General features: G+C 36.2%; 1 protein-coding gene across 1 annotated transcript in view; it reads left to right on the forward strand.

Moving 5' to 3' along the window:
• Positions 1–1,889: 1,889 nt before the first annotated feature.
• LOC149797030 (uncharacterized) overlaps positions 1,890–12,662 on the forward strand; it is a 316,734-nt gene continuing 305,961 nt past the window's right edge. The window contains exon 1 of the mRNA XM_089960698.1: positions 1,890–1,935. The gene's annotated coding sequence lies outside the window, so the exon portion shown is untranslated. The remainder of the gene's footprint in view (positions 1,936–12,662) is intronic.

Consider the following 12,662-nt stretch of genomic DNA (forward strand, 5'->3'; position numbering starts at 1 on the left):
GCAAGTTATATAAATCGATTAGAAGTTTTGTCATACGTGGATGAATTGGAAAATGTAATATTTACCCTGTGCATTCGTGAGCAAACACCCATACCAACAGGAAAAACGTAAGCCTATTCAGAAGAATGTTTTGGTTCTGGTTAACGAATAGTTTTTCTCGTCATGTAAAAGGTTAAAAAGCATCCTTGGACTTTCTCGTTCCACATCGAAAGATAAATAACACACATTAGGCTGAGCTTTCTGCTACAGACATGAAAAAGATTTCTGATCGTAAAAGCTATTAAAACGTAATGTTTTTACCTCACTGTCTAATACGTGTTTATTAGTTCAATTTCACAGTCAACGATTTTCTTTAATGATTTTACCTCTTTGTTTATATCTAAGATAAAACGTGATATGTGCACTTCCACCTTAGGACATGCTTTCATTGCAGATTTGCTTCAAACAGAACTCTTATTTTGATTATCCCGTGTAAATGTCATCTTTTGTGTCACTTACTGATTGTAGTAATGTCATATTATGCCGTTTTGTTGGATTCCGTTAACGATTGGCATGGTGACGGTGGCCACCTGTCAGATGAAAGAAATCGCTGGTTTTAGTCCAGAATAACCGCATTTGTGAGCCACAGCTTTCCCAGAGAACTCAAAAGTGAATTATGCAACAAAACAGCAGCAGCAGCAGCAGCAGCAGCAGCAGCAGCAGCAACAACAACAACAACAACAAAAAGCACGCATGCACATACACACACAAATCAAATAAGAAAGTGGGGCCCCAAAATTCTCATAAAACAGTTCTTCGTATTGGGAGTGGAAGCACAATTAAGTTTATCGGGAGTGGAGACAAAACTCAACACCCCACCCCATTTCTATGATAATAGTGCTCTCTGTGTCGTACCATATTTTACTGGTCAGCGCATGTCTCCACTCTGAGCGCATGTCATATAGTCTTATTTATTCTAGCATTTACTGGAGTATTTTATAGATTCCTGATTTCCATCACAAGTTTTTGTTTTAATCTATCAAAGCCTGGCCGTTCATTGCTCGACTGTTAGATCTTATTGTCTTTCCTCATTGTCTTTAATATTTTAAACTGATGACCTACTACGTTATTAAAATAGAAGTTAACCTCGGTTAAAAGATTTGAAATCGTGTGAATTATATTAGATCATGACCACCTTCAGTCAATCCTGTTAGATGCCTACTAGGGAGAAGAAGAAAAACAGAACGTACAAAAAAAACAAATATAAGTTTGTGTTAAGAATTGCCCCAGTTACACGACTTAGAAAACATACTTATCGAATTTCAAAATATCTGATAATCATAATGCTGGCTACTATTATCAGTTTCTCTTAATAAGCCTACTGTAATAATTACCTTGTCTAATTGGTTTAATTAGAATTTTCTTTGCAATAGGCTACCTTCTACGGGACAAAGACCCCATGAGTATCTTTGTGTATTAAGTGGTTCTATGTATTATTAACCAGAGCACGCAAGTCCAAGCGAAATCGATTACTTTCTGTACATAGTGATATCTCTATCCAACAGAGGTGCAATAGAAAGAGAGAAAGGAGGGAACGAGATAGAAATACAAAAGGCTGAATGAACCAATAACTAGCTTGAAGATGAGTAATACATCTTTATCATTGCTGAAGCACGAAATATTCATGTCGTGATATTTCATTGCTGAAGCACGAATTTCATTACTGACTAAAGAAATATTCCTGTCGTGAATAATTGATCAAAGGATTCGACAATATTATATATTTCTTTCTTCCAAAACAATAGCATAACACCCAACCTTACCGTTTCGTACATACTGTAACTAAGGAAGTCCAAGGAAAATAAATATTTGGATTACTTCAGTTGTTACCGCTTCATTGATCAGGTGCTCGAGGATTGTAGCACACACCAAATGCAATGACTTATCTTCAGTATGGTAGGTAATTTATCTTACGCGGTTAAACTTTATCTCGTGGTCTAGATTAGAGTAAGTATCATGCACTATGCTGTTAAATTTAGATATGTATCGCTTGCAGTGGTCATGATTATAACGATGCGATGAACACGACATGGCGCACGTGTAAAATCGGCCAAATCTTTGAAAAATGTCCAACTCTGTTTTTATTTCTGTACCTAAACACAGATAACTCTTTGTGCAATGTATATGACGTAAATGTTTATTAAAAAAATTAGGAGATTATTTATTTTAAAAAATTGGAACTGTAACATATTTGGAAGATGCCCCCCGCCCCCCCCCCCCTTAAACTTGTAATGCATACGTAGCTAAGGCAAGCATTAGTTTTGTGTTTTTCCCACGATCTTTTTATTGCTTTCATACAATGTACATATTGTGATGGTTGTATGGAGTTATTCTTAATTGTATCGTGTTTCAGTTTACACGTAAAGTTATTCATTACTAGTTTATCACACCTCTGTCTGCGTGGGTTCGAGTCCAAGGCTCGGCTAGCGTGGGTACGTGGGAAAGCCTGCCAGTAGCTTCTCGTGGGTCGGTGGTTCTTCCCTGGGTTTTCCAGGGTTCTTCCTCCACCAGTTATACTGGTGCCATGTATAGCCTATCTTGTGCTGAAAAATGGCGTTAAACCCTAGAACAACAACAACAACTAGTTTATCAAGTAGACACAGCACACACTTTATCGTTAATATGAAGACGTATGTGTATGTTCATCACTATGCATATAACACTTTACAGACAATAAGATAAGAACTATATTTCTCAGTCTTTGGCCTATGGACAGGAATATTCATGTTGTTAAATGTCATTAGTGAAAATGTGACACATACCCTGTGAGAAGTCGTGATAGTTTATGTTTGTTTTTCTAAATATTATATTACCTTGCATATTTGGAGGGTAATGTTATTGCTCACGATATCTATATATTATGTAAAATTGTTATATGAAATGGCAGAAGCTTGGAATTTCATTCCTACGTCAAGCAGTAATGTGTGATCCAGTCCTGGGTGCCACATCAGTCCTTATTTTAAATAAAAGAATTAAATTCTTCTTCCTTTTCAAATGAATCATTGGCATATATATTTGTAACTGTATGTGCAATGGAGAAAAGGCACAGTTTAATCCTCTTTTTTGAATTAAAATAACACATTTTTGCATTTAAAAAAACCTCACAAAAACCCACTGACAAAGAAAGTTGACCTTTATTGTCAAGCCACCTAAGTGGAAGTTTGGCAGATGGATCACATTAGTATCCCATGTGCATGTCTGTATATCCTTACTTCAGTCTGTTCCTCCACACCCTATGTCAGTGTTAATGCTGAGCCTTTTCCTTTCTACAAAATAAATTGTGGGTTTAAGAAAAAGAGTCTTTCATAAGCTTAATGCACCATACTCTTCTCATTATTGAAGTCATATAAAAGACAATTCTGGATTCAGCCATAATGTGGAATGTTTCTCATTGGATGGCTGCTTTACATTTCACATTTTTAATATTGTAATCTCTTATTGAACAACCAGACCTGGAGACTTTAAAATAAAATTAAATTTTTGGTTAATATTTGAAATCATTGCTCTTTAGTCCGCTTCACAAATTATGAAAAATAAGCTTTTTATACACAAATTTTGCAGTGTAAACATGTTTGACATTAACCTTTCTAAGAAAAACATGTTACAGTTGGTAGCAAGGTTTAAGTGGAACACTGTATTTTGTCTTTTTAGGAATTGTAGGCTTGCCAAATAATTAATTATTATGTCAGTGCTGATGGTATCACTTACAGACAATATCTGATATCACTGACAGCAGATAATATCATTTTCACTGATATCACTGAGATTAGATGAGATGCTCACTGGTATCTCTAAGAATAGATGATATCATTTTAACTGATATCACTGAGAATATATGAGATCATGTTCACTGGTATCACTTAGATCTATGATATCAGGCTCAACAATTTGTTTGTGTTTTGTTATTTCAGGGTAGTTTAGACAAAAACAACAGTACCATAATCATTGATTTCTTGAATCAGAGGTATAGGGTTCTGTTTTATAAATGAAGCTAACCCAGATGTTGTCTTGAACAGTTATTTTTAACAGAGTGAAATAGAATTTAAAAAATAAAATCTGAGGCATATTTATGTATATCTGCATAATGTATTTTAATATTGGTATTCTAACACTGTAGTATGCACATTAGAGATGAGTCACATATATAAACGTGTAGCATTTTTATTTTCATAAATTTCAAGGTCAGTATATTGAACAATTAAAAAACTTCACATAATCCAATGAGGGCATTGGTACTGATAGATAGGTCAGACTGTCCTAGTTCTTGATTAGCTAGAATTGGAACAGCTGGTTTTGTTTACTACAATCAGTATTTCAAAATAACATGATTCATTTTAAAACACAAGTATTATATTTTCTCTGCTGCATATTAACTGAGAATATAAAGGTTTTTACTCAGGGTTTCTCACTCTTAACATAGCCACTAGACTTGAAAGAGATACATAGAGTAGTTTGATTTATTTATATAATTTCATATCATTCCTTGGAATTGCAGTGCAGGAGCATTTAATCAAAGACTTGGAAATATTAATAGCTGTACGGATTTATTGTGAAACATTACAGAACATATGGATTTAAAACAGTGATTCTTACGTAGTGTTGGTACATAAACACATCAGAATCATCATTTGGAATACCAGACTACTTGGATTTATTGGAATTGATAGAAATTTTTTAAGGAATTCATTTACCACTATAATTTTCTTCTAATTCTTTCACTTGGTATTTCATGGAAATAAATTATATTTTAAGTGAAACATCACATAATGGTTTTGGTTTCTTTTTTTTTACGTCATAGTTTATGCCCCTAGAAATTGTATTAGGCATTTATTTGATTTATAAAAAAAATGATAGATTTTAAAATCATAAACTGCTATAATTGATCATTTTACTTCTTATATTAGTAAATAAATACAAGCAATATTATCGTATAGAGTCACATATAAGTTGAGTCCAACTGCAAACAACATAGATCCTTATATATGATTGCAACATGTGCCAGTAGATCAGGGTGTATTTTATTAGTTATGCTTATTAGTCCTAACAAACTGCATAGACCCAGATCTGCCATTTCATTATGCAATGGCAGATATGGACCTGTGCAATTTGCAGTTGAATCCAACTTGTATGTGAGTATAAATGGTAGTCTGTGATTACACATGGCACACACATATCATACATGGATGGCACACACATATCATACATGGATGGCACATGGCACACACATATCATACATGGATGGCACATGGCACACACATATCATACATGGATGGCACATGGCACACACATATCATACATGGATGGCACATGGCACACACATATCATACATGGATGGCACATGGTTTGATGGCACACACATATCATACATGGATGGCACATGGTTTGATGGCACACACATATCATACATGGATGGCACTTAAACCTTTCAGCAAATTACTCATTTTCTGATCTGTATTATATACAAGGTCTGATATATCCATTATCCTGCAAGTTGAGAGAAGTAGGGTGATGGGACTGGAAGATTCAAATTAGTTGATTTGAAGCAAAAACTGTTATTGATTATATAATCAGTGTAAACTCACAGTTGAAAAAAGTCATTGCCCTTTTTCTCTAAATCTAACTTGAATCAGTATAACTATAAGGATTGATTTCAACAATTATTTTAAATAGTATTACTCACTGTGTAACTAGATGACTATTTTAGACTTTGTCTTTTTTAATAGAACAACTTGGTGGATGTAATGAAGTCTATCATTCAGTCATATTACCATGTTCACAATTTGCCTGAGTAAGCAAAATATTTTTCTAATCTAAAATCAGACCTGAAACTTTAAAGAAAATGTAATAAATGGGGAAATGTATATGTTAATATTTCTGAACATTATGACCTGCAAATCAGAAGTTCAGTGGACTGAATTGATACATGTTCATGTACTCATTCAGTGGCATTCTTTTCTTTTAATTACTGCTTAAAAATGACCGCTCTGGTGGCCTAGTGGTTAGAGCATCCATCGCGGATGCGGGATCTCACGGGTTTGAACCCCGGCTGACTTATACGAAAGGATTATAAAATGGTAATGTGTTGTGATTTAGATTTTTAATGTAGCTTTAACAATTTTTCAGTCATATTGCTACGATGTCTGCACTGTGGCAGTTTATAGTGATGTCTAGCACTGGGCATCATGCCGCATACATGTAGCATGATGTCCCACCCAGTCACATTGTCCTGACACTGGGCCAACCAGTCCTAACACTAACCTCTTAATGCTGAGCGCCAAGCGAGGCAGCTGTTAGTACCATTTTTGTAAGTCGTAAAAATGGTAATAACAGCTGCCTCACTAGATGTTCAGTATTCTAGGTTAGTGTTAGGATTGGTCTGCCTGGTGTCAGGATAATGTGACTGGGTGGGACATGATGCTACATGTCTTTGGCATGATGCCTCAGTGCTAGACATCAGTATAAACTGCCACATTGCAGACATAACAATATGACTGAAAATTGTTAAACTACATTAAAATTCCAAATCATATACATGTACACACTGCTTAATAATTGTTTGTAAGGGATATTGACATTGTAAACATTTTATTAATTTAGTTAAGAGCTGGACACTTGATGATTTGATATCTAGTAGAAACTAGGCACTAAAATTGCGTAGGCATATAGCAGTGCTCGGTATATTGATATTATGTCAAATGTGTATATTGACCTTGTTGAAGGATGGGCCAAATATTGGTTTCACATTCCAGTAGTCATGTATTGGGTCTTTTATATTGGATTTGGTATTTACATTAAAGACTTTTATGTGAGTTTCTTTACACCACATTCCAGTGGTCAGTTATGCATTTATCCTTACATTTTCACCTAGATTTAAATTACAGTTGTATTAATTTTTTTTATGCCTCAAGTGTCTAGCTATTGTATGGATCTGGATTTATGAAGTGTTTCCAATATCTAAACTATTTTTTAGAAATGTGTTATCCCAGTTACATAAACACCAGTTAATTGACATCACATAAGATTCCACATGCACTGTGGTTGAATCCAGATCATTTACTGTGTCAGCCACCATTTTTACTCGCTTCTGAATCCAAATGTAAACTGCCCAGACCTAGTTCTACCATTGCATAATGTGCTGGGAGATCTGAGTCTGTACAATTTCTTTTGGGTAATCAGTACAACAAACATCAACCCTGATCAGCAGGTGCATTATTGTTAGCAGATCAGGATCTTTGTTGTTAGCAGTTTGACTTTTCTTATAAGCAAGAATATATGGTGCACATTTAAAAAATAAAATTGAAGCATGATGACTACAGTCATGCTATATTACACATGTTTTTTGTAAATATTCAGGTACAACCTGGCAACAAATTCATATTCAGGGGAACATATAAACCATGGAGGATATATTTTAGCCTGTTAAAATCTGTATGTATTTATCTGCCAAGTTTTGCTTGGTGTTCAATATATAGTGTCAATAGTCCATTTATTCATTAGCATTCCTTGTCAAAATGTTATTGCCAGTAAGTAAGTAAATAATAATAATAATAATAATAATAATAATAATAATAATAATAATAATAATAAGTATTTGTAATACAGACTATTGGCCTACAGTAAACACAAAATTTGCATGCTGGTCTGGCCCATACTTTCATATCACTATAAATTGCTTTAATCAATGCTAATATCTTGCTAATGATGTTTATGATACAGATGTTGCTTGGTTTTTTCCCAATCAAATAACTTTTCAAAATCTGTATAAAAAAAAAGCATGGAATTGACAATGGGCATATTTAAGTACTTACAACAATAATAAATACAAACTTGTTACCAATCAATATGATCTTCAACCTTTAAGCCTTTATTAATAGTATTAACATTTCTGGCTGGAATGTTAAATTTGATATAATTTGGTTTGTCTTAATAAACACCCATCAAAGTCTCAATGCTCTCATCAAAAGCTCCACATCTGGTATTGCTGTTAATCATTTCTAGATTTTTATCTGGCAAATTACCAAATGACTGAGCAAGCAGCTGTTTTGTTGATTTGTTCTTTATGCATGTATCTGCATGCTTCATAACTATTGGACATTGTTGTTTGTTTATCTCTACTAGAACATTCAAGTGAGAATACTATTGGCATATGTATAGATTCATACTATTGGCAAATGTATAGATTCATACTATTGGCATATGTATAGATTCATATTATTGGCATATGTATAGATTCATACTATTGGCATATGTATAGATTCATACTATTGGCATATGTATAGATTCATACTATTTTCATATGTATAGATTCATATTTTTAATGCATATCTGATTTCACCTTTGATATAATAATGGAATAATAATAGTAGCAATAATAAAATCTTTATTTAAAGAGAGTTACCAAGTTAGTTTACAATAACTAAACTCCCTTGGGACCCTTTATTTCACATATTTAAAAATATTTTTTACGCGCAGAATTTAAGTAAAGCTATGCACTTGGCTAAAGTGTATCAAAAGTTAGTATATGGTACGTAAACCTGAATAAACATAGAAAGGTAGAGGAATGTCAAATGGCTAATTTATATTGTAGCCATTCTTTTGAGTTTGAAGATAGCCATCACTAACTGGTTTGGTTTCTGTGAATACATAAGTGGCTGATCAGGCCATCTTGTACACTGAACTGTCTGTGGCACACTGGACAGAAATATAAATTGGGGTCAACAGAGGTCAAGCTGCCCCTTCAAAGTTTACACTACTTGTACTTCATCAGTTTTCCTCATGTCATAGTCTGTAGCTCCACTATGGGCAAGACTGTGCCAGGTGGAACAGTTCACTATGAGGTCTTCCCAGAACTCTGGTTCAATGTTGAAGTGTTTCAGAGGTAACTAGAGGAAGTCACTGAAGCATTTCTTCTGACCTCCTGGAGTTTGCTTTCCCTATTTGGTCTTATCATTGAAGATCTCTGTTGTTTCTCACTCTATATGCCCACTTTTGTAAGAACCTCAGTTTTTAGACTGTGTCCTGTTGTCTTGTCCTCATCAGTTTCCTCATGCAGCCCATGTGAAAATATTTAATCTTCCAGGTATGGCATCTGTACACTGTCCTGGTTTTGAATGCACACTGCTGGGTCAATAACACTATGGCTTTGTTGACTACAGTCAGGTTTGCAACACAGTGGCTTTGAAGAACTTGAGTTTTATTTGCAGACTGATGACTCTGCACTCCCAAACAGTCTGTCAGAAGTCATGTGTCCTTTGGCAATTGTGGCATTGGTGTTTCATTGATATGGGCTGTATGTAACTGTTGATGTGGGTAAACTTGTCCATTGTCTGGACGGTTTGACTATTCATGGTGATGATAGGATCGATGTAACACATGCCTGGTGTGGGTTGGTGCATCACCTCTGTGATGATTATGAGACTAAAATTGTCACAAGCTGAAGAGAAATGACCCGTGTTCTGTTGCATGTCAGACTCAGATTTAGAATTTTTTGAATAGTCATGAGCAAAATAGCGGATTATGAAACAGTCACCTCATTTAATTTTGGCATGCTACCAGTCCCATATCAAATGTTGATCCCAGTGTCATAGTCATGATACCATTGTTATGATCATGGAAGGCATCTATTGGCAACTGGAATGGCTCAAATGACACACCATTGTTATGATCATGGAAGGCATTTATTGGCAACTAGAATGTCTGAAATGACACACCATTGTTATGATCATGGAAGGCATCTATTGGCAACTGGTATGGCTCAAATGACACACCATTGTTATGATCATGGAAGGCATCTATTGGCAACTGGTATGGCTCAAATGACACACCATAGTTATGGTCATGGAATGCATCTATTGGCAACAGAAATGGCTCAAATGACACACCATTGTTATAGTCATGCAAGGCATCTATTGGCAACTGGTATGGCTCAAATGACACACCATTGTTATGATTATGGAAAGCATCTATTGGCAACAGAAATGGCTCAAATGACACACCATTGTCCCTGACATGAGTGAGCATTCCATCATGGAATTGCTGATCCATTAGTATGGATTTCTCAGGCCAAACAAAGAGTCATGTACAAGTTCTGATTCTGGTATTTCTCCTGGAGTTGACAAGCTGCAGTCACCATGTATGAGGTGCCTCATCTTTTCCTGAAGCACCATTCACTCTCATCTCATTTAGGAGCCCTTATTGATGTGATGCAGAAGGTGACTCTACAAAATTCTGAAGAGGATTTTGCCAGCTGTTGACAGCAAGTAGATTGCCCAATGCTTGTAACAGGATTGTCTGTTGCCTTGAAACTTGTACAGGTGAACAGTGGATGCATTCTTGTAATCCTTGGGTACCGTTTCTTGTTACCACATTTACTAGAAGAATTCAGTCAGTTTCTGAACCATATACAAGCATCCAGCTGTGTAGATCTTTGCTGGTATAGCATCAGTACAAGTGATTTTCTGCTTCAATCAGAGTTGGAGGATCAACAAAAAGCAGTATGTTGATTTCCACTGGGGACAATAGATCAGCTGCCTCCTCACTGATAGATGGTTGTTAGGATTTGGTTTAAGTGTTCTGCCAATCATTTCTTTGAGCAGTGTCTAGCCAGAACAACTCAGTATTGGAGATGTTCCTGGTGACTGCGTCCTGTAGATTGTTTTCAACACATCATGGAAGTTCTTCAGGTAATTCCTGTCAGTGTAGGACTGAATCTCTAGTGCCTTGTTGCTTGGCCACGAGTATGGATTGGATGTTGCTCTTGATGTTGTTGAATACTGCCTTAGGTGATTAAATGCTGTTTTCTAAACAGACCTTGCAGTTTTCTAACAGGCCTTTAGGAGCCAGTGTTTCTCATTCAGTAGTCTCCTGAAATAGGCATCATTTTCATAAAATCAGTCTTGATGTTTAAATATGGTAGTGTTGCAGAATTTGAGTGCAGCAGAGTACACAGTCTCTAAAGGATGCCTAGTTCTCCACAATGTTCCCAGAGTTCATATGAATATTGTTACTTGCTGGAAACAGTACCTAAACAAAATATGTTTCACATTCTCCAGATTCAGTTTGGAGACACTGAGCTTTTTTGGGTGCCTTTTTGCCTTGTTGTCATCAGCTAGGATGAATCCAAATATTGAACATGGAGACCATGAGCCTGTGGTCAGTCCAGCAGCCTGCATTTCTTATAGCTGTCATCACTCGCACCATTGTCACTTCTCCCAATAATGATGTGGTCAATGAAATGCCAATGCATGGAGCATGGGTGTATCCATGACATCTAGTTTGATGCAGGTTGGCAGATGGAAGACTGTGTTGGTGATTTGAAGGTCATGTTAACTGCATTTCATCTAGAGGATATGTCCTTTGTTGTTACATTTGCCAAAGCCGTTTTTGCCAGTGAAGCCTAGACATGCCTGGTGATCTGTGTCACTGTAGCATTAAAGTCAACAAGGATGATGAGCTTGTTTACCTGTGGTACTTCTGTGATAAGAGGCTCCAGGTTTCCATAAGATTTATCCTTGACCTCATCTGAATTGGTCATGGTAGATGCATAGTTGCTAATGATAGTTGCCTGTTATTCTCCAAACAGTGGGAGTCTTATTTGAGAGAGTATGTCATGCACACACTTTGGGATATTTTTGTGAGCTTGCAGGTTTTGTGATTTGACAACAAACCCAACACCAGCTTCAAGTTGCTCTACTGTACTTTAGCCACTCCAATAGAAGGTCAAGCCAGATCCTGTTTCAGTAAGTTACCCTTCCTCAGCTAGAAGAGTTTCACCTGGTGGCTGCCATATGGATGTTGAAACTGTCTTGTTCTTTACCAACTTGTGCTGTTCTTTCTCTGGTCTTTGTGATGATGTGCTATCCACTTCTATACATACATTCCATGCACTGATGATGTGCTATCCACTTCTATTCATACATTCCATGCACTGATGATGTGCTATCCACTTCTATTCATACATTCCATGCACTGATGATGTGCTATCCACTTCTATTCATACATTCCATGCACTGATGATGTGCTATCCACTTCTATTCATACATTCCATGCACTGATGATGTGCTATCCACTTCTATTCATACATTCCATGCACTGATGATGTGCTATCCACTTCTATACATACATTCCATGCACTGATGATGTGCTATCCACTTCTATTCATACATTCCATGCACTGATGATGTGCTATCCACTTCTATACATACATTCCATGCACTGATGATGTGCTATCCACTTCTATACATACATTCCATGCACTGATGATGTGCTATCCACTTCTGTACATACATTCCATGCACTGATGATGTGCTATATATCCACTTCTATACATACATTCCATGCACTGATGATGGGTAGCATCACTATTATCTTGCCTGATTTTCCACTGATAAGGTGGGATCCCCATCAGGGTTATGGAGAAGCCATGAATGATTGGGGCACATTTTCTAGCCCCTTCCTTGTTCTATGGAGGCAAGCAATGTGATCAATGATAGTTGCTCAGGGGAATGACAAGTTCCACGGTAATGATAACACATAAATTGTGGTAACCCCTCAGAAAATCATGATGTTCCAGGAGAATTTTAGCAACCACTTTCCCCAGATTCTGACCTAAAAGATGGCTATGC

The sequence above is a fragment of the Sinohyriopsis cumingii genome, chromosome 6 (genome assembly GCF_028554795.1).
Source record: "Sinohyriopsis cumingii isolate HCF-2022 chromosome 6, ASM2855479v2, whole genome shotgun sequence".
Taxonomy (NCBI): Eukaryota; Metazoa; Mollusca; class Bivalvia; order Unionida; family Unionidae; genus Sinohyriopsis; species Sinohyriopsis cumingii.